Here is a 4,811-nt window from a genome sequence, read left to right as displayed (position 1 = left end):
GGGCGCCACCTGTTCTCTGCGCACGTAGTGAGCTAAGGTTAGGCTTAGGCGTTAATGCTTTACCGTGGAATGTTGTAGCTGCGTCGTGGGTTGTGTGTGTTTGTGTGTGTGCTGGGTGTGCCGCTTGTGGCCACTCAGTATGTGCGCCTTAGTGCGCGAATGTATGACTGTGTGTGTGTGACATGCGCGCGATGTATGTGTGCGTGTGCTGATGTGTAGTGATGTCGATGTTGTGTGTGTGTGTGGCGTGTCGTCGGTGGCCGCGCTGTGTGTGTGTGCGCGTGTGATGTATGTGTTTGATGTGTGTGTGCTGTGTGTCGTTATTTGTGTTGTGTGTTCGCTGTGTTGTTGTGTGGTGTGTGTGTGCGTGTGTGTGTGATGTCGTGCGGCGTGTGTGGTCTGTAGTTAGTGTGTGATGTGTGCTGCGCGTGTGATGCCGTGTGTGTGTGTGTTGTGTTGCTTGCAGAGTGTGAGGCGTGTGTGGTAGTGTGCGCGTGTCGTGTGCGTGCTTGCTGTGCGGTCGTGTGTGTGTGTGTGAGGTGCTGTGTGGTGTTGGTGCCATGCTGTGTGTGTGATGTGTGTGTGCGCGTGTGTGCGGTGTGTAATAACTGATAAGCGACTTCTATGAGGTTATTTCTACGGGACATCAGTATATTCTCGCGGTGCATTATGGGGGGTTGGAAGCGAGGTCATGACCTCCAGCAGCAGACGCGCGGTTAGCAACGAGCTAAACTGTACAGCAGTGCCTGTTTGAAAGGTTACTAGTAGTATTAGTATTAGTCTAATTTTACCATACCTAGTGTTATCAGGTAAATATATATGTGTGCAGTTTTGTGTGATGTAATTTTTGGGGGGTTGAGTAACGCTCAGTCATGTTGTAGTAGTTTGATTGATAACCATATCATTTGTTTTGTAAAATCTCAGGATTGGTAAACACCTAAGTGACGTAAGTCACCTTGACCAAGATCGAACAGCCCCTGGTAAACACCCACAGGCCTTGCCTTGGTAACAAACACGGAACCCTATTTTTTAATAACGTGAAGTTGTGGTAGGAATTATGCGGTTAGAGGCAGTTGTGGAAAAGCATTCTTACATGTTATACTTATAGGTTGTGTCTACACACACTGACACAGTGCATCTAATAATGATCTATGTAAATTGAGTTATTCGTATGTCTACACAATAATTTTATTCGTTTAAATTTTTAATTATTTGAGGTTTGTGATCCCTCAGCTCTCACATGCGAGTGGGTGCATAGGGTCCATGTAATAAATCTTCAGATATTCAAATCTGCACACTACTCCGCCAGAGTTCGTGTACATGTACATATACGTGCACAACAAACACATGCACAGGAATGTACATTTGCACGGTGATATTGTACGTCAGTAAACAGTAAGGATTACATGTGATTATATTGTGTATATATTCCAAAAGTTGTTGCATCACTTGAATAGAGAAAGTTGCATGGAATGAAAAATAAAGTATTTGACATGGCAGTGTGATGGTGTGGCATCGATCAGCCAGCATAACAATAAAGCTTCCTTTCCCCTCCCCTACCTTCCCTCCTCCTCTCTTCCCTCCCCTTCTCTTCCTCCTCTACCCTTCCCTCCACCTACCTTCCCCTCGCCTCCCCCTCCCTTCCCTCCACCTTTCTTCCTTCCCCCTTTCTTCCTCCTCTACCCTTCCCTCTACCTACCTTCCCCTCACCTCCCCCTACCTTCCCCTTCCCTGCTCCTACCTCTCTCTCCCCCTCACTTGCTTTCCTCCCCCTCCTTCTCCTCCCCTCTCTCCCTGTCATCCACCCTCGATGTACCCTGCCCCACTCCCCTCCTTTACCTTTCCCTACTATTCCCTCCCCTCCCTTTAGTTTATCTTCCCCTCCGCTGCCATCCACCCTCCCCTTTCCTGCCTCCCCTCCTTCCCCCCTACCCTTCCCTCCCCTCCGCCTAGCATCTCTCTGCCTGCCATTCCACCTCTTATCCCCTGCCTCCCTCTTCCCCTCGCACCCGTTCTCTCGCCCCTCCGCTATGCTCTTCTTCCTCCAATCCACCCTCTTCCCTGCTCCTCTCTTCCCACCCTACCCTTCCCTCCCCCCCTACTCCCGCTATGAGCTTCCTCCCTCCCTGTCCATCCACCGCTCACTCTTCCCCTGGCCTCCCACTTTTCCCCCCAGCCCTTCCCCTTCCCCCTCTCCGCTTAGCTTCTTCTTCCCTGCCATCCACCCTCTTCCCCTGTCTCCGCCCTTCCCCCTACACCTTCCCCTCCCGCCTCTCCTGCTAGGCTTCCGCCTCCTGCCATCCACCCCACCTCTCTTTATTATCCGCCCATGATTCCCTCTTGCGATGTGTGACGGACCCAGCCGTGCGAATTTGATTCGAACGTAATTCCGTCTGGCGCCCTTCTCGAGGGATGACGCGCGCGACGCGCAACGAAGACGAGGCTAGACGCCCCGGGCTTCTCGTCCGAGAGCGAGGAGAGAGCGAGAGAGAGACGCGATATGCTCGCTCGTATAACGTTTCATTATTTATTCCTGAATTATATCCCGGCATAATGTACCATCACGCGCTGCGTCCCGGGGACGGCGAACGCTCTGGCAGGTCCGCCCGTGTTTCTCTCGCCTTCCGCTCCGCGCGCGTATCTGGCGGCGCGGCGGCGGTACCGCCGGAGATCGCCCGAATCAGATCCTGCCCCGCCAGCGTTATCGGCGTTGCGAGGCGACGACGATTAGGTAGGGCGCTGCGAAAAGGTCGCGAGAGCGGGACAGGCAACGGCCGGTGGGCCGCCACGAGTCGCCCCACATTGCTAGGTAGATACCATGGGGGTTGACGCCACGGGTCGCCGACATTAAGAGATTGGTTACCAAGGTGGCGCCACAATTAGCTCTCTCGGTAAGCGTTCGGACACTAGTCCGTACACACGTGTCGCTCGTTCCGGTATTCGGACACTAGGTGGCGACACGTGTTGCTCCCGCCAGCATTTCGATTTTAGGGTGGCGTCACGTGTCGCTTGTGCTAGCATCGGACACTAGGTGGCGGACACCGTCAATTGCGGAGCCGGGCGGCCTTCCCCGATCGTATAATGTGTTGATTAAGAGACACAGGCAAATTCTTACACTCTATGTCCAGTGGCGCTACACATCATAGGCGGTTCAATTGTAGATGTGCGTGTCCACGGTGGGCCACGTGTTGCCATTATCCACGTTCGGTCGCGGCACTGCGATGACATAAGATCATCCGGACATTTCGACTACACATTGCGTGACTCGATATTACAGATGGCGCCACGTTCTCCGAGGACAATCGAACAAGAGGCTGCTGCGGACACTAGGTGGCGCCACTCACCGGCTCGACCTCGGCGGTGCCTCCGGCAGAACGCGCGAAGAGGAAACCAAACGAGAAACGGGAGACGAGTAAGTGCAGCCGCTGCTCGAACTCCACTCGACGCTCCGATGAAATGTAGATGGCGCCGGCGGGCATCCCGCATCGACCGCGGCGCGGATTCTACAGCGCGACCGCTCGCCTCTCCCGTCGACGCCACTCGCAATCAGGGGGCGCCGCGTGTCGGCCGGCCGATCGAACGCGCGCGCGTCCCGCTCTCTCATCATCAGCAGTTCTCTTGTCATCATCATCCATCGGCGGCGGCGACGGCAGCGTTGCGACGTTGCCTCCCCGCGGCGGCGGATTTCTCCGCGTCCCTTTGTGCGCGGGTTCCCGCCGCCCGCCACTCGACTCGGCGCGCGTGCGCCCCGCGGTCACGTGACGCGCACGCTCCTTTGTTTCGCGCAGACGAGCGGAAGCCCCGCTCCGTCCTCTTCGCTGGCGAGCAATCGAACAATCAAAGCGATATTGAGATCGGGCGACGGCGAAATTGCCCCCGCGCCAAATTGCGGTCGGCGCGTCTTTGATGTCGGCGCGGCGGGCGGCGGCCCGGCGAATCAAATTGCGGCGCATCGCCGGCGCGCTCTGCGGGGGGATGCGTCGCGCCGGCGGCGGCGATGGTGGCCTCCCGCGCCGCGCCGCCCGCGATCGATTTGCGCCGATTTGCCGCCCGCAATTTTCTTTTGCCGAGGCTTCGAGAGGCGGCGGCGTAGGCGGCGGCGGCGGCGTCTTTTTGAGATTAAATGGCCGAAGGCGGAAAACTCGCGATCCGCCGCAATTTGCCGCCTGGTGGCTTCCCCGCGCCGCGGCTCCGCCCACCGACGTAGACGGGCGCCGGCGCCGGGACGCCACGCGGGCCGTGCCCCGCCCGCGGGCCGACGGCGTCCGTCTAACGGGACGTCGCCGGGGCGACGGAGGAGCAAACACGTGTAATCGCGCGGCGTTGTTCGACGACAATGGCGCCATTGTCTCGCGACAATCGTTGATGAGAGGGTGCCGCCCGGCGGTGCCTTTGATGCGGCGTGTGTCGGCTTGCTGCGCCGACCCGTCAGGCGGTTTGTCGCTAACGAGCGAATTATCGTGAGGGGAGCAGCGCGAGCGATTAAGGTGAGAGAGAGAGAGAGAGGAGGGAGGAGAGAGAGAGAGAGAGAGAGAGAGAGAGAGAAGAGGGAGGAAGAGAGAGAGAGAGAGGGTAGAGAGAGAGGGGGGGAGAGAGCGAGAGAGAAGGTAGAGAGAGAGAGAGGGAAGGTAGAGAGAGAGAGAGAGAGGGAAGGTAGAGAGAGAGAGAGAGAGAGAGAAAGGTAGAGAGAAGAGAGGGGGAGAGAGAGGGAGAGAGAGAGAGAGAGAGAGAGAGAGAAGAGAGAGAGAGAGAGAGAGAAGAGAGAGAGTGTGTGTGTGTGTGTGTGTGTGTGGAGGGAGGTACATCGGACG

The 4,811-nt window shown here is 56.8% G+C and overlaps 1 long non-coding RNA gene across 1 annotated transcript in view; it reads left to right on the top strand.

Moving 5' to 3' along the window:
* Nucleotides 1-706: 706 nt before the first annotated feature.
* Nucleotides 707-4,811, top strand: part of LOC106819129 — an 8,331-nt gene continuing 4,226 nt past the window's right edge. The window contains exons 1-2 of the long non-coding RNA XR_001395350.1: nt 707-757; nt 3,278-3,412. This is a non-coding gene — a long non-coding RNA (uncharacterized LOC106819129). The remainder of the gene's footprint in view (nt 758-3,277; nt 3,413-4,811) is intronic.

Source organism: Priapulus caudatus, unplaced genomic scaffold (assembly GCF_000485595.1).
Source record: "Priapulus caudatus unplaced genomic scaffold, Priapulus_caudatus-5.0.1 Scaffold2877, whole genome shotgun sequence".
In the NCBI taxonomy this organism is placed as follows: domain Eukaryota; kingdom Metazoa; phylum Priapulida; class Priapulimorpha; order Priapulimorphida; family Priapulidae; genus Priapulus; species Priapulus caudatus.
The sequence above is the reverse complement of the archived record's forward strand: the minus strand, read 5'-3'. Positions and strand labels throughout refer to the sequence as shown.